Here is a 23,455-nt window from a genome sequence, read left to right as displayed (position 1 = left end):
GGACCAAGTTTAAATTCAAATCACCCTGTCTATCCTTCATTGACCAAAAATAAGTCCCAGGCCAAGCTCCTGGGTTCTGATTTGGGTTCTGATTGGCTCAGAATGAATGTAAGTAGAAATTGTTTCTGATTTGCCCAGATAAAAATGGAGAAGGCACATTTATCAAATTTGCAATATTTTCAAGGGTTTTTAATCCATGTAATTACTGTGACTGCTCCTTCCACTGATGACACTGGCCACACATTTTGTGGGATATCAGTGAACCACATGGGTTGGCCACTGATATTCCCTTGCTGTCCTTATGGCCAGGCTCTTCCTGGTCTTCTGAGGGTCATATGATCAGCACTCTCTATAGCCTCTTCTAATAAATCCTCCATCTGCTTTCACATGAAAGACTATCCTATTTCCTATGCTCTTTCATCACCCTTTCAGGGTTCTGCCAAGTAGGATAAACTTTATCTTATTTTCTTATAGTCTTTTCTCCTGAATGGTCTTGTCCTTCAAAGACTTTTTACACACGCAAAAAATTTGCCATGAAACATGTTCATGAACAGGGATGCTAGAGAGCTCTAAGTGTCATTGACTCTTTATCTAGGATTTAGTGTTATAATCTATTTCTAATCTATCTATTTATCTATCCCATATGGGGTCTCATAACTGAATGTGGGAGTTGCAGAATTGTGATATATTAAGCCATTTAGAACTGGACAGATGACCAGATTCAAAGAGTACATTTATGTCAATTGGGAAGAAGGTCTTTAATGGAGTAAATGTTTGATTTGTATACCTACTTTATATACCTATATGCCCAGAGTCCTGTAAAAATTTCTCAGGTAAAAAAGGGTCATGAGTAGAAAAAGTTTAAGAAGCGCTGATCTAGGGGATGCCAGTTGTTACGCTCTACAGTGGAAATGGGAATGGTATTACCTGTACCATTGGGGCAGACCTTTGGCACTCAAATAAGGCCCCAAGTAGGAACAGTATCGCTATGCCTTAAAGGCATTGAACTCCAGAGTGGGAATTTCATACCCTAAGAGGCCATAACAGGATTCTCAGCTATAATCAATTGCAAGGACGCGATATGGGTGGCATTCCAACTTCTCCACAAAAACAACTGGAGATCTTGTTTTCAGCAAAATTCCACCTTTCTCTCATCCATTATGGCCCTCAAACATTCCCTACCACCCAAGCCACTTTAGCCTCTTGTGGCTGTGTAGGTTTCCACTTGATCCTTTTTTCCCCCTCTGGATATAGTGACCTCACTAGCCTATTTGCTATTCAGGCATTCTCACCAGTAGCTCTGCTGGCAAAATTCTCCCCAGCCTCCAAAGTACCCAGCTCTTGTCTCTCGCAGGTTCCCTCTGACTGTGGCACATGTGTCTTGTCAGGCTCAGTATTCCTAGGCAATGGCTAGTCAATAAGAGTCTTATTTCATTCCCTTTTTTACTTTCAGTGAGGGAGTGAGTTGAGCATAATGAGTAGGTATAGATGGATTTCTATATTTACAGCAGATCTCATTATGGTTCATTTCTTGCCAAATCCTCCCCCTTCCATATTTTTGTCATGGGTGTCACTTTACTTTGTTTCTCAAGTTCACAACTCAGTATCATTTCCTACTCCTCATCTCCCTTGCTCTCTCCAATCAACAGCCATCACTCTTACTCAGGATCTCTCATCTCTCACCTGAACTTTCACAGCAAACTCCTACTTGGTCTCTCTGCCTCATGTCTCTCCCTCTATCCCATCCGTCACTCAGTTGCTGAATTGTATTCTAGCTTTGTTTTGATAATATATCATTAGTCATTATAGTATAAGGTCACCACTTTACATAAATCATCACCATGCTTTCAGCTTCTTTGAGGAATTTTTAAAAACCATTTTGGCAGCTAGGTGATATTGTGAACAGAAGCATAAGACACAGAATCACGAAGACTTGAGTTCGGATCCTGCCTCAGATATTTATTAACTGTGCACCCCTGAGTAAGTTACTTAACTTCTTATAGCCTCAGTTTCCTTATCTGTAAAATGGAGATAAATGTTGTGAAGGTCAAATATTATTTCATCTTATCTCATGTTTTAAAATGCCTATATAATTAATTTAAATTAATTTAACTAATTGATTTATTAATTCAAATAATTAAATTATTAATCAATTAAAATTAATAAATTAAATTAAAATATGTACATATATGTATTTGGGGAAGTATTCAAAAAATTTAATGAGATTCATAATCAGAAAAGTTTAGAGTCTATTGCCCTAGGAGAATGATTCTCCAGCCCATTTCTCTTGGTCTAATTGTATCTTGCTCATCATTTCCCAAAGGTTCCCCTCTTTTATTGACTCAGAAAACTGGGCAGAAAACCAGCGGAACCCTACTGAAATGTAGGCCACAGGTTACCTTGGATGCCTTGATAATGCATGTCCTAATATGCTATTAATGTGCTAATCTGCTTCCTTTCAAAGGACTGGGTGTTTAAATCATCACAGAGGATAAGCTATGCTTTTGCTGTAGAGTCCACCATTGAACACTGAGCCCCAACTGAATGAGTTCTATATATTACCACCAGATTGGGTGGACCCCAATTGTACAGTCCTTGACCCTGCTGTACACCTAGAGTGCTTAGCTATTGTGAAGCAAAATAAGCTTCCAAATCCCTTGCTTGATGTTAGAAGAAAATCCTCTGTTGAATAGTTCCTCTCCTGTTAGCTGAGAAAAATTACCTTCTCCAAAGGGATTCCAGCTTGACATAACAGCCCTTTGCCTCTTTCTTTCTTCCAACACAACCATCTTTATAGCTGTCGCCTAAGGAACATTTCTCAGAGGAACAGAGACGCTGATATCCTTGTTAGGACCCTTAGCAGCTGAGAGTGTTGTCCTGTTTTCACAGTTCAGCTCCCCTGCCTCCTTGACTACTAACATGTTCTATAGATTTTGAGAGAGAATCTACCTAATTTTTCTCTAAACTCTTTGAAATCCAATCTTCCCAAATCTGGGGCTCCTGTTAAATGCATTAGGTAGGTGGGTAGGTAGATAGAGAACATGTACAATGTATATATTCATAGGTATCTATATGCATATACATACATATCATTATACACCTGTATGTATATGTCACAAAATCTCAGGTCACAGAATCAGCAATCTTAAACTGAAAGGGACCTCAGAGGTCATCCTCTTCCTCTTCTCCCTATCCATTTTACAGTTAAGGAAACCGAGGCCCAAGAACATTGTGACTGGTGCCTAAGACCCAACAGATAGTATTAGAGGTAAGTTTTGAACTCCGATCTTTTGACTTCGGAGTAACCTGCTCACCTGGAACGAGTTGGCTTTCTCACTTTACCTTTTGAAGAAATAAATTAATATGAAAGGTAAGTCAACTCTTTATCAGCTGCTGTGCTTTTGGCAGAGAGAGCAAGAGTACTGGCAGATGTTTGCATTGCTATGTTTTCAGAATCTCTGAATTAACGCGAAGGCACTTGAGAGGACATTTTGTCCAACCAATACAAAAGAAGGAATACTTGCTACAAAATCCTTGGGTGAGCATCCAATCTCTGGAGAAATTTTGGGGGACGCATACTGTCTCCTAAGGAAGCTTCTTTGTTGTTGTTGTTGTTGTTTTGATTGATCTGATTATTAGAGAGATTTTTCTTATATTGAGCTCAAATTTGCTTCTCCATGGGTTTTCAACCTTTTAAACTTTTTTTAGTTTTAACTTTTTTTTTTTTCTGAGACATGATTGCCTCAACCTAAGGTCTTCTCTGGACTATCAGCTCCTTTTGGAAGCTGGATGTTATTTGAGTTAAAGACTCTTTCATAAGAATGTCAGAACCAGAAGATACCATAAGGATCATTGAATCCAACAGTTTCATTTTTTTTCACTTAAAAAACATGCTTAGAGCAGTTCAAGGTGACTGACTTCAAGGATCAGGTTTCAGATGAATTAACAGTATGGATAGCTTCCTAGTTCATTACTCATACTTCCCCAAGAGAATGTAATGAAATGTTTAATGATGTCTGGTTACTATTTAACAATGACAGTCTTCTCAGGGAAGGGGAAGCGCCTGCATTTATTTGCCCAGTTTAATTTGGATCCATTCACACTGGTGAAGATAGAAGGATATGATGATCAGGTTTTAATTACAGAACTCTGATGACCTGGTTCATAGCAGGTTTTTAGATCCAAGAAATAGTTTCCTTTAAATGTGATCACTTATGGAAAAAAGCAAATGACCTCCCACCTGAGCACATAGATGATAAGATGGAGAGAATCCTGTGACTGTGCATTAAGGACCTATGTGAAAAATCATTATTCCAATCAATGGCTTCTGTACTGTTTATTCTGAAATTGTAGATGGACAGAAGACTGTTATTGCTTGTACTGAGAGCTACTAATTTCAACCTAAAAAGGTTGTTGAAGATCAGAGTAGATATTGGCCATCACACCACTTATGGCTCAGATGATGGGAGTGCTACAGATAGATTCAAGTCCATTATCATGAAGATGGTTAGTTATAAAAATGTACAGGATTCAATAACTATTACTGATGATGTACAAGTTGTCAAGGAATTTATTAAACTCATAGAACACACCAAAAATGAGTATCAAACTGAAATTAATGAGAACTATCAGACTGTGTTAGATGTCACACTCAAGATCTTGTACCGGCAGCTTCCAGTCACCTGCACCAAAATCAACTGGAACAAGACTCAGCTACAAGATTGGCCAACCCCCCCCCCCCCCCCCCGAAGAGAAGAACAGAAATGGGAAAAGATTCAAATCATAGTCTTTTAAGTAGAGAGTCTATAAACAAGGGGGGTGTTTTGCTAGAGCTTTCAAAGTTAAAAGAGGTTTTTAATCTCTTGAAATTCCATTGAATCGATGGCATTATCTTGATGTGTGTGTGGTCCTTGCCATATAATGTTCTTTTGTGACTGGATCTACTGGTAGGATTTTAAAAACAATTCAGTTATTTTTAAAATTGAAAAAAAAGAAAATGAAAGAGCTATATCCTGGAATTTGTTACTGGTTAGAAAATTTCTGAGCCATGAAAGTCCTCTCACAAACAGGCAGGTAATATTTTCAACACATCCTTATCCTTAATAGCACTTCTGGTACAAAAGTGGCTTTTACTAATCAACCAATAGCTGAAGTTGATATGTTGCACAATATATCTACAGATATCCCTTCTCTTCCAACTGCTGATTGCTACTTAATGGCATCCTGGTGGCTGTAGATTTTTAAATATTTGGAATGGGGTTTTTAAGGTCCCTTTGGTAAAAATAAAAGGGGGGTTCTGGAAATCCCATAATGGCCAGCTTCTCTGGGTAATATTTGTGGGTTTTGTGTTGTTGTTTAGTTTTTAATCCAAAGACTTGAACCACATTCCCTCCAAGTGAACTTGTTTGTTTTCTTCCTTTTCCTGAAAATTCCCTCTTACCCAGTAGCCTGGTTGTTACAGACATTTGCATTTTTTAGAATATAGTTAACCCCATTTATAATTTTTTGTATTCAAGAATTGCTGACAGTCTAGATAAAGAAGAATAAATGTTAAAACATGAGAAATGCAGATGCCTAAGGTATAATAGGCTTATTATACTTTAATCTTTTGTGGCAGGTTACTAGAGTTTGTATTGTGAATATATGAATCAGACAAGTACATAAATCAAAAATAAAAACAAAAAAGATTTGCACCAAAGTGAGAAAGATAACTCTAAACAGCGTCTTTCTATTGTTCCCTGTTTCTTAATGTACTTAAAGGAAACAATGGAAATTCATTCTAAAAGGTTTGTAAAACTTGTTTGACATTCTTCTTTAGTCCTGCCTGCCAAGAATGTGAGTTAAACAAGGGATGCAACAGCCCTTCCGGGAGGGTGAGTGAAGATATACATTCTATAGATGTCAGAACAGATACCATGGATTTGCTATAGTCAGTATCAGAACTATATGGTGAATTCATTCTATATTTTTTATACTTAAGTGACCAAACCTCAATGTGATATGTTTTTTTCTTTTTAAACCAAAGTCTATCTTTCTATCTCCAAACATACATTAAAGAGGAGGATGTTTGTGCTTAAAATAGCATTGTTGTTGTTCAGTAATGATTAAGCAAGAGTGTTCCCAACAGTGTTCCCTTTATTTAAGTAAACTTTTTTCCAAAATAACATATATTTCTATTATTTCCTATTTATAATATCCATTGATATTACAAAATCCTCTATATCTACCAGCAGAAATACAATAGTTTTGTTCTAAAATCAAAACAAACTAAACCAAAACCAAGACTAACATTTTTGACGTAACAAACACCAAATAAAATGGGCGTTTCCATATACAATTGTTTTTAGTATTTTATTTTCCCAAATACATGCAAAGATAGTACACTGGATTGTGGACAGAGCTAGAACTCCAGCCCTAAGTCTCTGTTCTCTAGCCCACTCATGACTATACATCTAAAGGGATTTCATATTCGGTCAGCTATTCTGAGGCCTAGGGGCCAGAACAGAAATCCTATCCTCATAGCCTTGTCCTTGCTTCCTCATTCTTATTTTTGCCACTTTCAGCAGGATCAGCCCAGCGTAGACTTCAGTCCCCTAGGTCTGAGTGCTATGAGGTGACGTCTCTCTCCCATCATGTGTCTCTTCAGCCACGTGTCCTTCTTTCACCTGCAATGTGACTTTCCCAGCCAGGGAGCCCCAGCATAGCCCTACTACATCATTCAAAACTGCCTTCTAATCTGTTCCCATATCTCTCATAGGAACTGCCTTCCTATCTATCAAACTAAACTTGTTCCTGGCTGGAAATGGAAACTGCTCAGCCCATCATATACCTGACTTTTATTGGGGGAAGTAACTGTGTTATTTATACATCATGGAACTCTCCCCAGTCCTTACCCTCTTAGAACCTAATCTCTTTGCACACACTTCTAATTTTATACAGGATGACGCTTTTGATGGTGTCACTGTTATGTAAATGGGCATCAGAGTACAAGCCCAGGATAGACCCTACCAATTCCCCTCCCTCTAGTTTGGGGTTTCTTCCTGCCTGTCCCACCCACAGGGCATTCTAACGTTGACTTCTTGGATATAGTGATCACTGACTCCAGGACTTGGGAACGGTGGCTATGCTGCCACTGCCAAACTATTTTTTTCTGGTGGTTCTGATGGTGGAAGAAACTCTGGATTTGGTGGGAATGTCTATGTCTGCTCTGGCAAACATCTGCCAGTACTCTTGCTCTCTCTGCCAAAAGCACAGCAGCTGATAAAGAGTTGACTTACCTTTCATATTAATTTATTTCTTCAAAAGGTAAAGTGAGAAAGCCAACTCTTGTTCCAGGTGAGCAGGTTACTCTGAAGTCAAAAGATCTGAGTTCAAAACTTACCTCTAATACTATCTGTTGATACTATCTGTTGACTCTTAGGCACCAGTCACAACGTTCTTGGGCCTCGGTTTCCTTAACTGTAAAATGGATAGGGAGAAGAGGAAGACATAGGGGGCTGGCCCTATTCCTTATAAGGCAGACTTTTTCTTCACTTTGACCTCAGCTTCTTCCCTTGAAAAATAATAGGGGTGTGTGTGTGTGTGTGTGTGTGTGTGTGCGCGCGTGCACAGTGCAGGTCTGTGCAGAATCATCGCATTTCAGAGATGAAGTGACTATGACAGCCACTTAGTCCTACTTATAACTGATAAAGAACGCCCACTACAACGATCAATTATTCCAGCATTTCCACCATCATTTTTCAGCTGATGGCCAAAGGAGTCATTTTTTTATGTTGTTTTAGCTTTTATAAAGATTTAAATTTATTTATGTGGTCATGCACTTATAATTGATCCCACCTCTATTAAAAACATCACTAAAAGAAATGTTCTGAAAAATAAAACACATATGATGCAACAAAACAGATTCTGAAATTGGCCATACTCCAAATTTGTGTCTTTCTTCGCTTTCCAAATTCATCACCTCCCTGGTAAGAAATGAGTGGTCTGATTCATTTTCAGTCTTCCAATCTCAAAGTTTATCATTACATTGATCAGAGTTCTAAAGTCTTTCAAAGTTGTTTTTCTCTATAATATGGTGGCAGTTGTATGAATTGTTGTCTTGCTTCTGTTCACTTTGATCAATATCAGTTCATAGAATTCTTTCTAGTTTCTCCTGAACTGTCTGCTTCATCATTTCTTATGTTACTATAAGATTTCATTACATTTTCATACTGTGATTTATGTAACCAATCCCTAATTATAGGATAGTTTCATTGTTTCCAATTTTGTCCTACTATGAAAAGAGCCCCTATGAATATTTTTGTGCAGTATGATTTCTTTTCTTCTTTCTTTGATCTCTTTGGGATATGGGCTTAGTGGTGACACAGGTGTGGATTTATAGGTCAAAAAGCATGCACAGTTTAGGGATTTTTTTAGGGGAGACGGGCAGATTCTAAATTGTTTTCCAGAATAGCAAGACAAATTCACAGTTCTACAGTGTACTACTATTTCTTCAACAAGCATTTACTAAATACTAAACCCTATGCTAAATACTGGAGACACAAACACCCAATTCAATCTTTGCTTGAAGACTTCCAATCATACTGGCCAGTGGGAGCCCCATCCTTTCAGATGTCTGCCCACTATGTATTCTACCTGCTGCTGCCCCCAGTCTTACTATATCTTCTTAATCAATACATCTGTGTAAAATTAACTGATGTTAATGGAATAAGTAATACTGGGGAAAACACATTGAAATGGGGACTTAAAGCAAAGAATAGAAAGGCACTCTAATCCCATAGGGGTACCCTTAGAACCCTGAGGAGGAGAAGTTCATTAGCCTCACCTCTGGGAACCTGACTCACCAATGAAAGCAGAAGTTAATACAAAAAAACCTTATTACTTTAAAGATTGTACCTGCATGTATCAAAGTCTACATTTAGAGAAATAAACATTTAGTTAAATCTGTGAATCAGCTTTTAAGTGAGCACCTCCTAGACAAAGGACCCTGTACAAGCAACAAGCAGATGAATGAAAAATCATTTAGGTATTTAAACAATGAATATGTGTGTAATATATATGATTATTACACATGACCAGAAAGCTTACAATCTAATAGGGGAAAATGAGAAATATTGTACAACCCTTGAGCCCCCATTCCAGTGTGTTTTCCCCATTGTTGTTGTTGGTTTTGTTTTTTGCTGAGGCAGCTGGGGTTAAATGACTTGCCCAGGGTCCCACAGCTAGGAAGTGTTAAGTGTCTGAAGTCATATTTGAACTCAGGTCTTCTTGACTTCAGGACTGGTGCTCTATCCACACTACACCAACTAGCTGTCCTATCTTCCCCAATGTTAACAGACACTGTATTGTTATTCAGAACAGGCAGAATATAAATAAGATCATTTAATTTCTATTTGCCTTGATTTCCTCACCTGTAAAATGGGGATAATAATTGCATTTACCTCCCAGGATTGTTGTGAGGCTCAAAGAAGATACTATTTTGTGAAGTGCTCAGCACAGTGCCTGGCACACAGTAGGTTCTATATAAATGCTTGTTCTTATTCCTTCTCTCAACTTAATGCACACTTCAGGCTATTCTAGCTCCTTACAATTTTTGCAGGGTTTATAACATCATACCAAGAGTGTAGTCCTTTCTTACCTGTGTCTCTCAGAATCTCTATTTACCTTCAAAACCTAGCTCAAGTGTTACCTTCAAATTTGATCTTCTAGTCTCCTTCTTCCCCTTCTTCCATTTGCCCTACTTATCACATTCCCATCCCAGTTACTTCATCACTGGGTTCTTCTCACCCAATTAATTTCTATTTACTCTTTCTTTCACAGACTGCTTATCTATGAGCATCTTGTTTCCCCTAGGCAAATGTATATAAGCTCCCTTAGGGTAGAATCCGCTTCATTTGTGTCTTTCATCCATAGCATCTAGCAGAAGCAAGGCACCCAATAAGGCTTGTTGATTGAGAGATCCAAAGAGGGTGGTCACCACAAATAGCCATATATTTTCAATCAAGCAGCGGAATCTAAGCTTAGACTGCCTAAGCTGGGAGGACTCTTAGAGATCGGCAAATCTTACTCTCTCATTTCACAGAGAAGCAAGCTGGTTCAGACAAGGGAAAGGACTTCTCCAGAGCAAGTCATATGGCAAAGCTACGGTCTTGAACTGGAGCCAGATTTAGGGGCCTTCCACCCCCCCTCCTCAAGACCAAGACCAAGCTCTCTGCCTGAGAGACTAGGACTGAATTCTTTTTCACTTTATCTGAACTTTGCTGTCTAGTCTGTAACCAACAGTATTCAATTAACTGGGCCCCCATCCAAATTAGCCATTAAGATGAGCTGAATTGTCAATACATCAGACAGCCTTAGAATGGGGTCAGCAGCAAGTCTTTGTTCTAAGAGCACCTCTCCTGCTTCCTGAAGGCTCTGTCCCTCCTGCCCTTTCCCCCTCTCTTCTAGCTGAATGTCTTGTGGTTCTTTCTTGTGTCCACAGCTGAACCTTGTTCAGGGCATCTCTTCAGAGATATATGGTGGATGGCCCAAGCCAGCTCCCCAGACAGTAGGGGTCTAGGGTTCCTGTTGGCATCCATCCATTCACTGTCATTTTTGATAATTTCTGGAGGAGTCAGGATTTAGGGTAAGGGGTGAGGGGAGGATGTGGGGAGTGGAGCCATAATAGAGCTGTAACTGAAGCAAATTCATTTGGTGGAGAGGGCGTGTTGTGGCAGCAAAGTAGGGCCAGCTGTTCCCCAGAGAATGTGGACTTTGCTCCCCAAGAGGACCCAGGAAAGGGGTGCCATGTTCAGGGTATATGGAAGTAGCATTTAGAGGCAACTGAGAGCTCCAATAAGAGCTTTTTACTTTTTTGTGTCATAGATCCCTTAGGTAAAGCCTATGTATTCTTTAGAGGAATAATAATTTTAAATGAATAAAAAATACACAAGATTACAAAAGAAACCAATTGTATTGAAACAGTGATCGCAGTTTTAAAAAGTTCACAGATCCCAGGTTAAAAACGCTTATTCTATAAGTTGCTAGAAGATAGGAAGATTCAGTACAGTATGTCCCCCAAAAGATCCCCCTTCACGTTGGTATCCTGAGATAACAGTACACATGAGATGTATACTAATTATATGTATAAAATTTTTGGAGAAGAGAATGAGAAAGTTGGAAAGGTTTCGAGAAACAAGGATATTAAGAGTCTGGGGAATCTGGGGAGAGAATGCTAGGAGGGAGGAACTTGGAGAAATTTGGGAGGTCCAGAGGAGCAGAAGAGTCTAGGGAGGTTTGAGAGATGTTAATACTACTGGATTGGGGAATTTTGAGGAGTGGGAAGAAGATTAGGGAGTGGGGAGGCTGGGGAGATCTAAGGAAAATGGACCTTGGAATAAGAATAGCTTCTAAAGACTAATGGTTCTTCTTCCAGCTTATATGTGCTGGCTGGAGCCAGCTTTCACATGGGCATACTTTCTTTAGAGTAACCAACTCTATAGAGCTGCTGCCTTCCTGGATCATGGATCATGGATCCTCAGAGTTGGCCTGAACCATGCAGGTCATCCTGTATACCCATACCTGACCAGGGATCTCTCCTACCACAATCCTGATAGATGGTCCTCTTCCCTCTTCTTAAAAACCTCCAGGGAGGTTTCACTATCTCCAACTAGAAGTAGCACCCTCTACATTTTATTGATTAGTTCTAAGCATTAAGAAACTGTTTTGGTCATGTATACTTATTGTGTATCTAATTTATATTTTAATGTATTTAACATCTACTGGTCATCCTGCCATCTAGGGGAGAGGGTGGGGGGTAAGAGGTGAAAAATTGGAACAAGAGGTTTGGCAATTGTTAACGCTATAAAGTTATCCATGCATATAACCTGTAAATAAAAGGCTATTAAATAAAAAAAAGAAAGAAAGAAACTGTTTCAGTGAGGTGTCCAATGGACTTGTGATGGGGAGAGCCAACTGCACCCAGATTGAGTGTGGATCATAACAATTATTTTCACATTTTTGTTGTAGTTTGCTTACATTTATTTTTTCTCGTTTTTTTTCCTTTTTGATCTGATTTTTCTTGTGCAGCATAATTGTGGAAATATAGATAGAAGAATTGCAGATGTTTAACATATATTGGATTGCTTGTCATCTAGGGGAGAGGGTAGGAGGAAGGAAGGGAGAAAAAATTTTGGAACACAAAGTTTTGTAAGAGTGAATGTTGAAAATTATCTATGCATGTGTTTTGAAAATAAAAAGCTTTAATAAAAAAAGAAATTATTTCTTACTCATCCCTTATCCTCCACCAGGTACCTTCCTTGGAACTGCTGATAATATGAGGAACACAGGAATGGCTTTTCTGTATAGTTGCAGAGGAGTCATCTAACACCTGGGGGTGAAAACAGTTTTCATATGTTTCTCCCAGAATACTACTGTCAATGATACTACTTTAGCTACTGCTGCTTTCTATTATCTATGTCCATTGATAAAGACAGGTGGTTTGGAGTTTCAAAGCCAATAAATCAATCAAGAAGCATTTACTAACTATATCACAAAGTGGCAGTCATCAAAACTATTTGGCACTGGCTAAAAAATAAAGCGGTGGATCAGTAGAATAGTTAGGTACACAAGACATAATAGTTAATGACTATAGTAATCTACTGTTTGACAAACACAAAGACTCCAGCTTCTGGGATAAAAGCTCACTATTTAACAAAAATTGCTAGGAAAACTGGAAAATATGGTGTAAACTAAGCATAGAACAGGATTTCACATCCCAAAGAAGGTTAAAATGGGTTCATGATTTAGATGTAAAGAGTGATGCTATAAGCAATTTAGGAAAGGAATAGTTTACCTGTCAGTTCTTTGGAGAAGAAATTTATGATTAAACAGAAAATATAAAACATTATGAAATGCAAAATAGATCATTTTGATTACATTAAATTAAAAAGGTTTTGCAAAAGTAAAATCTGTGCAAACAATATTAGAAGTGAAGTAGAAAGCTGGGAAACAATATTTACAGTCAGTATTTGTGATAAAGGTCTCATGTAATAAAGGAGTTATTTCATAATTTCTTCTATTTTTTTCATTATTTTTATTTTGTTTGACAGATTCTCGAAGTCTTATTGAGTCATTCACTTCCCATTTGTTCAATTCTAATTTTTAGTATATTATTTTCTTTAGTTACCTTTTTTAGCTCCTTTTGTATTTGGCCAATTAAATTGTTTTGTTCATTGCATTTTTTCCATTTCACAAATTCTGTTTTTCAATGAATTGGTATCTTTTCACATCTATTTTGTAAGGAGTTGTATGTTTTTTCCATTTCATTAAATCTATTTTGTAGGGAGCTATATGCTTTTCCCATCCCTTCTTGCAAAGATTTCATTTCCTTTCCCCATTTTTCTTCTTACTCTCTTTTAAGATAGTTTATGAAATCTTCCAAGAAAGCCTTGTGAAAGTTCATATCTCCCTTTGGGACTTCATCTAGAGTTGATTTTCCTTTAGGAACCTCTTCTCTCTCTCCATAAAAGCTATCTATGGTGAGAGTTCTTTTTGGATTTTTTTCCTCATTTTTTTAAGGTTTGAGGTCTGCTCTTAAAGCAAAGGAGCAGCAGCTGCTTTAGTTTGTTCTGGGGCAGTTTTGCTAATTGATTTCCAGTGCTGAGTAATCATGGCTAGGTATCACATTCCTTTTAGGCTCAATGGTTTACAATTTGCCTTTTGTAGCAAATCTGCCAAACCACCTGCTTGCAACCAGGACAGAGTAGCCTAAGAGGCTCACAGAAGATTCCCAAGTGCATGGAAGCTGCAACACTCTAACTCCCTGTCCCAGCTCCTTGCCCTGGGCTCCCTCTGCTGTGATCTGAGCACATCAGACTGTCCCCCTGCCCATTTGAAACAGACCTGTTCTGAAGTTCTTCCCTGGTTTCTTCTTCTGGAAATATGTTGTACTCCAAATATTTGTGGATTCTGTGACTCCAAAACCAGTTCAGAGACTTAATCTACTGTTGATTTGAGAGAAAGTCAGAGAAGGTCATGGTAAATTGTGTCTGCTGTCCACCTTCTTGGCTCAATCCCCTAAATCTAAAGGTCTCATTTTAAAAAATGGAGAATTGAGTCAAATTTATACCAATTTTCCAATTGATAAATGGTCAAAAGATATGAAGAATTTTCAGATGAAGAAAACAAAGCCACCTATAGTCATATGAAAAAAATGCTCTAAATCCCTATTGATGAAAGAAATGCAAATTAAAACTCTGAGGTACCACTTCACACATATCAAATTGGTTAAGATGATAGGAAGAGAAAATGATAACATTGGATGAGATGTGGGAAAACTGGAACACTAATGCATTATTGGTAGAGTTGTAAACTGATTCAGTCATTCTGAAGAGTAACTATGCCTAAAACCCTATTAGACCCAAAAAGGCATTTACTAAGTACTTACTGTGTTATGTACCAAGATGGACCCTGATGATACAAAGACATGAAATAGTCTTTCTTTTCAAGAGACTACATTCTATCAGAGAAGACAACAAATATATATATATATAAGTTTTCACAGATACAAAGAAAAATGTGAAATAATTTGAAGGTGGAAAGACACTAATAGTTGAGGATAATAAAGGAAAGTTTAATGTTTAAGGAGATACTTGAGTTGAGTTTTGGGGTAAAAAAGAAATTCTAGAAGTTGGGAATGAAGAGGAAGTCACTTCCAGATCTGGTGAATGTCTTTTGCAAAGTCAACAACGCAGGGGATGGAGTGGAGGGTATGAAAAACAGCAAAATGGCAGTTTTTGTGTGTAAAAGGGACTAATGTATAATCAGATTGAAAAGGTCAGTTGGAGACGAGTTGTGGAAGATTTTAAAAGACTTTGATATGAGAGATAGAAGGGAGATTTGGAAATTTATTCAGCTGGAGAGTGATATGGTCAGATGCACTTAAAGAATATTTTCTACTTGGGTGATTTGTCCCACTTTTAAGGCTATGATTGAATGAGGAGAAGAACCCTAAGCCTTTAGGTATGGCCTAGTTTCTGCCTTTGTCCTTGTTGTGTCTGTTCATTACTGGTCTTACTTTTAGAATAGGCTGTACCTTTGTGAATTTTGAAATACTGGGAGGACAAGCCACCAGAAGTTCAGGAAATTTCTTTCACGTTTTGTGCTGAATTTGGTAGGCAATCATGGAAATGAATTGAGGAACTGTGTGATCTCATCCACTGACTATATCACATTTTGAAAGGAACTTTAAATGTCAGTCCACTTTTCCTAGGAAATGATATGGTATAGAAGAGAGTGTGCCTTAAATTTTGGGAGAACTATTTTATGCTGATAGTTTTGATCTATTTTCTTTGTAAACATCCCTTTGTAAAAGCTAATGAATGTTATTTGATTTAATGATTCTGGGACTTTAATCACTGACAGTTAACATTGGGGAGAACACAAAAGAATGGGAACCTCTGGTGATTAGAAAACCCACTAACACTGTCCCTTAAGGAGGTACTTCTGGAACCCTGAAAGGGAACAGTGCCTTACTTGTTCATTTATGGAAGTGAGAATTTTAAGATAAGATTCCTCAGAATTATAATATAGCTCATATTTCCAAATAGATTTAATTCTTTCCATCCACCACTGGATTGCCACAAAATTCTTTAGGTATGAAATGTTTGGTGGGTCAGATCCCTTGGGGCAGGAAGTCAAGGTAACAGGGAGAATAATGCTCATGGGATCTGTCAGGCTCAGGGTGCAGGCTGATTGGAGGTATTCTCAATGTGAATGGTCTGACTGGTATCAGGAATTCTGCTCCCATGGGGAAGGTAGAGTACATTCCTTATCTTGTCCTGGAATCCAGCATTTTAGGGAGTTTCTGGTGACCACAGCTGAACAACAACAGGACATTGGGCTTCTTCCAGCTTCTGGTGCCAAGTTTTGAAGGTTGCTTTTATCACAAGTAGTTCTTTCGTCATCACCATAGATTTATAGCCAGAAGAAAACATTATAGATTGTCCAGTTCCGTTCTTTTATTTTACAAATGAGGAAGTTGACATTCACATGGAGAAGTGATTTGTCCAAGGCCACGTAAGTAAGAAGCAGCAGAACTGGGATTTGAAGCTAGGATATTTTCTACAGCACTATGCTCTATGCTATGAAAAATTCACAGGGAAAAATAAGAAAAATTATAATAGCTGACATTTATTTGGTAGCTGCTACATGTCGGGTACTGACAGGACTTTATAAATGTCTTTTTTGATCATTACAGAGGCAGAACAGAGAGGTCAATGGAACAGTCTAAACTGGCTCCATTAAGTTCAGTTTTATCCAATAAGCAGTTATTAAATACCTACTTACAGCACAAAGAGAAATAGTTACTGACTTCCAGGAGCTCATGTTCTACTGAGTCAATATCTGCTAAACATTCCAGGTCTCTTCTCACCCTTTTTGCATTTCTCTTCCACACGGCTACCAAAGTGATCCTCTTAAGATATCAGGTATGACCAAGTCAATCTTCTTTTAAAAACCTTCAGTGATTCCCTAAAATTGTTGTTGTTGTTCACCCTTCCTTCTTAAAGAGGGTCTATGACATGAAGATGATGTCTTTACTTCATTTGAATGAGGCGGAACTGTGCAAAGTCATCAGTTTCACTCACTGGAGTCCAGTGGGAAGACAAAAGTAAAGATGACTGGCAATGGATCATAGCTCAGGACTCCCTAGAGTATAATACCCTGAACCAGCTTCATTTCACAGGCTGGTTCTTTTTTCATGGAGCTTATTGTTATAGAATATATGCTACATTTGGAATTGAGAGAGATCTGGAATTGAGTCTTGATTGATTTTGACCAGTATAAACACGAATCACTTAATCTTTCAAATTCTTCACCTAAGTGGGGACATTAATACCTAAAGTACTTCATAAAGGTTATGAAACGTTATATAAAAAGCTTTTGTGAGCCTTTAAGTGCTATAGAAATGTCATCGATGATGATATGATGATGATGATGACTATTTTTATTAGGTTGTAGTTAAACTGACTTCCTAATTGTTCCCTCCACCATATCTTGCCTTAATGAATTTGTAAAAGCCATTCTCCATGCTTGGCACATTGTACCTCACATCCTTGTTCTTATTTCTTTAAAATCCAAAATGATATATTTTAAAGGTAAACGTATTTCAAAAAGTTGCTGAAATTGACATACTCTTTGAACTAGTAATATATATACCTACTAGGCTCATACCCTAAAAAAATCAAAGAAGGAAAGGACTAATTATATTCTTTCCACCACAAAAGATCCATAAACATTTTGTTTATGGATCTTTTGTGGTGGAAAGAATATAATATAATGCATTATATTGATATCTATTAATTTTAGTCATTCCCCAATTTATAAACATCCCCTTAGTTTCCATTCTTTCCACCACAAAAGAGCCATAAACATTTTTGACTATGTATATTTGTTGTAACATTAGGATTCCTTTTAAATTGGGGGCAGCAGGTAAGAGGAAGAGAAAATAAGTTGTTAAATGAAGAGAAATTAAATTAAAAATATTCTGGAAACAACTATGAATCAATAATAATAATATCTTATTTACTTCTGTATCCCCTCTGTTCTTTCTTCTAGTTAACAGATTTTGTAATTGTAGGTATTACTCATTTGATTTTATTACAGCTGATTCTGCTTTCTTTGCTCTGTCTCACTTCATTTAGGTTTTTCCATATTTCTTAGAATTCTTCATGCTTATCATTTCTCATAGAATAGTAAAGTTCCATTTCATCAATATATTACAGGTTATTTAGCTATTGGGTATGTAAATTATTTCTAGCATTCTGCTTTTATAGAATAGCTGTGAACAATTTGTATGCAGAAGAGTCTTTTTATTCCTTGTTTTCAACCCTAGAAAATGATCAAAGAGTCACAAAGATCATACACTACCTGTTAACTCAGAAAAATAAAATAAAATAGCCAAAGAACTCACAAAGGTTATAGGCAACAAGCCTTCTTTATTCCACTGGAGAAGTCAAACTAGACACTGACCAGAATCTACTCTAGGATCCCATGAGACTCCAGGAAACAAAGCTAAGCCTTGATACACATAGTAATAACTAAATAAACATATAATGAGGTGTAACAGTAACAATGAGGTAAGTTTGTCTAGTATCAAAATGTCTTTTAAAAATAATTATAGCTTTTTATTTTTCAAAATACATGTAAAGATAGTTTTCAACATTCACCCTTGCAAAACCTTGTGTTCCAAATTTTTCTCCCTCCTTCACTTCCCCATCTCCTAGACTACAAGTAATCCAATATATGTTAAACATGTACAATTCTTCTATTACAAATTTCTGTAATTATCTTGCTGCACAAGAAATTAGATCAAAAAGAAAAAAATGAGAAAGAAAACAAAATGCAAGCAAACCACAACAAAAAGAATGAAAACGCTATGTTGTAATCCACCTTCAGTTCCCACAGTCCTCTCTGGGTGTCAATGGTTCTCTTCATCACAAGTCCATTGAAAATGGCCTGAATCATCTTATTATTGAAGAGCCATGTCCACTGTTGATCATTTCTTATAAAACAATAATATTCCATAACATTCATATACCATAACTTATTCAACCATTCCCCAACTGATGGGCATCCACTCAGTTTCCAGTTCCTTGCCACTACAAAGAGACCTGCCACAAACATTTTTGCACATGTGGGTCCTTTTTCCTTTTTTATGATCTCTTTGGGATACAGACCCAGTATAAACACTGCTGGGTCAAAGGATATGCACAGTTTGATAGTCCTTTGGGCATAGCTCCAAAGTATTCTCTAGAATGACTGAATCAATTCATAACTCCACCAACAGTATATTAGTGTTCCAATTTTCCCAAATGCTCTCCAGTGTTTATCATTATCTTTTCCTGTCATCTTAGCCTATCTGAGAGGTATCAAGTTGTACTTCAGAGTTGTCTTAATGTGCATTTCTCTAATCTATAGTGATTTAGAGTATTTTTATATGATTAGAAATGGCTTTAGTCTCTTCATCTGAAAATTGTCTGTTCATGTCTGTTTTATCAACCATTTATCAATTGGAGAATGGCTTGTATTCTTATAAATTTGAGTCAGTTCTCTATATAGTTTAGAAATTAGGCCTTTTTCAGAAGCCTTGGATGAAAAATTTTCTTCATAGCTACATTTCATGACCAGACTGTGGTTCCTTTAGGTGATTGGTCAAAGCTCAAATTCTGTGATTTAGCTGCAACAGATTTCATGCAGAGAATGAGTGCAAAGAACTGTTGCTATGCCAGGCTCAGGGCATAGCTTTCATGCTAGGTCTTAGTTCTGAAAAATAAGGTTTCTTCTAATAATAAGAAAACTGAGTAATTAAAAGAGAAGTGGTCTTGAAGTTGGGGCCCTGACATTGTTAATAACATCCTTATGATACAATACTAGGGTCAATGGTCAGATAGGGGAGTTTACATCTCATATTTCCAGATGTCTTTCCATAATAATTTCACCAATTCCTCTCTCTGGTTCCCCAAAGACACAACTACTTTGACTCTTGCCTTAAATTACATTTATTAATTTAATGGATGTAAGAGGATACTTCATAATTATTTTTGCAGCCTACAGAGATCTTCCCCCACCATGATTCTTGAACCCCTGGCTACTTCCAAGATTCAGGACATAATCTTGGGTCAGTAGGGATTCACACTTCTGACTCAAGCTCCCATCCAGGGTATTCTCTTCCAGATATGACACATGAAATCACAAAAAGTAATTATTTCATTAGAAACAGATAACAAAGTAAATCAAAGAGACTTAATTAAGCAACTGAATTCATGATGCATACTACATGGCTGTCTCCTAGGAGTATTAGTATTCTTCATAATTTAATTCCACCCCTACCTTCTAGCCAACATCTGATAAATAGAAGCTCTTTGAGAATAAAAGTTTCATTTTTCATTTTCATTTCACCCACATTAGCTATTCCCTGGCACATAGTAGGTGTTTAAATAATGTTCCTTTATTGATCCAAAACAAACTCACACCGCTGAAGTTACAGATTCAGATAAGCAGAAGAGTAAGCAGTGATGAATCAGAATTCAATTGTAACTAGAACAAGCGATTATTCAACAGGAGATGTCTGGACATCTGTCTGAATTATGGGCACAACTGAGTTTACCTCAGGCTCACATTCCTAAAAGAGTTTCCTGGGACTGAGAACTCCAGGCAACCTCATAATAGTATGAAAGCTCCCAAAGCTAACATGAGCTTAGGTAGCCTCAATATAATCACAATGTTCAGAACAAGGGAGATGACAATTCTGTTCTTTACTAAGGGCAGATTAAATCTGGAGAACTGTGTGTGCTTCGGGGTTTATATTTTAGGAAGCACATTGACAAAAGACTGATTAGGATAGGAATGAGATTCTAGTTTATGATCTAAGGGTCAACTGAAGAAACTGGGAAGGTTTAGCCTAGAAAAAACAAGTCTAGAGATGGGTAATTAATAGCTGATTTAAAGTATCCAAATTGTTGTTTCAGGGAATAGAGATTCAGTTCTCCCTGTTTGCTTCTACAGGACATATGAGTAGGAGCAATGCGTTAAAGTCACAAAAATTTCAACTCTGTAAGGGAAAAATCTTTTAAACCATTAGGTCCAACCTGAAATAGGGTTCTATTGGGCAATAGTGCATTCCCCATCAATGGAAGTCTTCAACCGGTAGCTGGCTGATCAATTATTGATAATGACTAGGGTAGACATGTCAAACTTATAGATGGCATGCAGCTCCACAACACTCCTGACTTGGCTGGAACCAGATTAAATTGTAATTTGTAAATAGGTAACAAAATAAGTAAATATGTAATAAAACATAGAAAATACCATACTTAAAAATTCAGTCTACATGTGGTCTGCAGGGATCCTGAAGGACAGCTTATTGACCCCTATTTCTACTTGAATTTGATACCAATGGTTTGGGGCAAAGCTTCCTAAACTGTGGGTCATGACCTTTCATGAGGTCATGTAACTGAATGTGGTCTACATGAAATTGCGATTTATTAAATATTTGATTTTTATACCTATTTTATATACCTATATAGCTAGAGTTGTGTAAAAATTTCTTGGGTGAAAAGAGGTTGTTATTGGAAAAGATTTAAGAAGCCCTAGCTTTTTTCACAGATACTTAATGTGTACTAAGATTTCTTCCAGTTCTGGGATAAAAATATTTTATGATTTTGCAGAGTTTGGTAGTATAGCCAGGCATATGAAACACTGAAAAAATAGTCAGATAAACAGAGGTGATAGAGATGAAAAGGAGATAGAGATGATAGAAAGCAGATAGATGAATGATTAAGAGGAAGATAGATGATATCATCAGAGGGGGAGATAGTGAGATAGATTGAAAGATAGGTAGATAGATGATAAATTTAAAGAGAGGTGCATGTATATATACATATATATAGAGAGAGACAGAAACAGAGAGAGAGAAGAGAAGAGAAGAGAAGAGAAGAGAAGAGAAGAGAAGAGAAGAGAAGAGAAGAGGGGGGAGACAGAGAGGAGGGTGGGGGAAGAGAGGGAGACAAAGAGAGAGGAGAGAGAGAGATGAAGGAGACAGACAGACAGACAGACAGACACACACACACACACAGAGAGAGAGAGAGAGCGAGAGAGAGAGAGAGAGAGAGAGAGAGAGAGAAATGGGGAAAAAAGAGAGAGAGAAGATAGACAGAGAAAATAGAGGTGATACGCATGATAAAAAGAAGCTAGAAAGAGCATTTATTAAGCATTTACCCTGTGCTAAGACCTCTGAATTCTAATACAAGCAAGCAGGAGAGCTCCTGTTGTTCAAGAACTTATGTTTTTAATGAGGGAAGACAGCACAGAAAGGACTTCTGGGAAGAGAGATGTCAGACCAGGAGAAACTGGAAGACTTTGGAGAGGGTCCAGGTGTGTGTGAGAAAAAGTATAGCCAGGACCCTTCCTAAGATGGTTGTCCTGAGAGACAGTCACCAATGGGAGAGAAGTCCCCAGAATAGAAGTTTTTGACAATGCAACAGGCAAGAAGAAGGAGGACATTTGAGAGGGAGGTGGGCAAGACAACCCCCAGGCAGTAAAGGTCGCTGGGACTGTAGCTTACATCCTTGGACCACAGTAGTCAACTGGACAGCTGGTGTGATGTGGTGAAAATGTTCTTCAAGTTATAGAAATGCTCGACTGATTATTGATTAATATCATTACGGAAAATGGCTGATTTGACTGAATTCAGTGAGAAGAGTTCATGCCCAAAGGAGAAAACATGTAAGTTCACATTTTACAGACATCTGTGAAAATTAGAATTCAGAAGATTTCTCTTTGATCTCAAATTAATAAAGTAACAAACCAAAAAGAAACGGGCGTTTCCAAGGCAGTTCTAGAGGCCGAGGGGAAGAGGGTAATTTGGTGAGCCATGTCTGCCCCCTGGTGACCATCAGGGAAGAGTGCAGGCAGGACTAGCCCTGCCAATTAATTTCCTTGCTACCTATAAACCCAGGGGCAGATGAAATGGGGAGGAAGAGCAGCGAACGATCTCCCAACTTCGATCACAACCCCCACCCCAATGCCTTCCCTGTCCTACCAGCTTCCAAGGAGTCTAAATTTCCCCAAATCACAAACCAACTGAGAACCTCCGTGATGTTGTGATCCAGCAAAGGTGGGATGGGGCAGGGTTCCTGCCTGATCTCCTGTGCATCTCCCCCAGAACCAGTTACAGCACTCTGAATGATCACCTCTCAATGCGTGCAGACAGATATTCATTAAGTACCTTCCAAGTGCCAGACACTGTGCTAATGATGGGACTGTGAAGACCAAAACAAGTCTTTGTCCTGGAAGAGCTTGTATTCTCATGGAGAAGAACACGATAATTTTCCTGACAGGAAAGATGGATCTGGGATGAGAGGATCTTGGTTCAAATCTCACTCGTGTCACTTATCTGCTGATATAACTTTGGACAAGTCACTTCTTTGAGTCTCCGTTTACTCATCTGTAAAATGGACAGGTTGGACTTAACAATCTTTGATAGTTCCTTCCAGGAGCCTTTGTCTACAGCGCTTGCCTCCTCTTGATATTCCCCAGCAAACTGACATCTTTTTTCAAATACGATACCTTTGGACTTGTATACAACGCTCTAGATGTGGCCTGACTAGGGTTCTTCTGCTCACTGCTCCTAGTCCTGCCTTCTGAGACCATGTAGCTGGAACAAGTCTCATCTTCCTCTCATGAGTCAGCTTCTCCAATACTTTCACCACCAGGTAGCTGACATCATGGAGAGAATAAATCAAGGAGCTGGAGAAGAGTGTTAGAGGTCTCTTTAGAACAAGTCAAGGGAAAATGAAGAACAGCCAGTCAGTCATTTATTAAACATCAATATGTGCCGGGTCCTGTGCTACGGGCTGGCGATACAAAAAAAGGCAGAAACAGTCTTTCTTCAAGAAGCTTGCAGTCTGATGGAGGG

General features: G+C 38.0%; 1 pseudogene; it reads left to right on the top strand.

Moving 5' to 3' along the window:
* The first annotated feature begins 1,081 nt into the window (after positions 1-1,081).
* The window catches only part of LOC100934695, an 83,735-nt pseudogene continuing 61,361 nt past the window's right edge, over positions 1,082-23,455 (top strand).

This window comes from Sarcophilus harrisii, chromosome 3 (assembly GCF_902635505.1).
Source record: "Sarcophilus harrisii chromosome 3, mSarHar1.11, whole genome shotgun sequence".
Lineage (NCBI taxonomy): Eukaryota > Metazoa > Chordata > Mammalia > Dasyuromorphia > Dasyuridae > Sarcophilus > Sarcophilus harrisii.
This window is presented reverse-complemented; position numbering and strand designations above follow the sequence as displayed.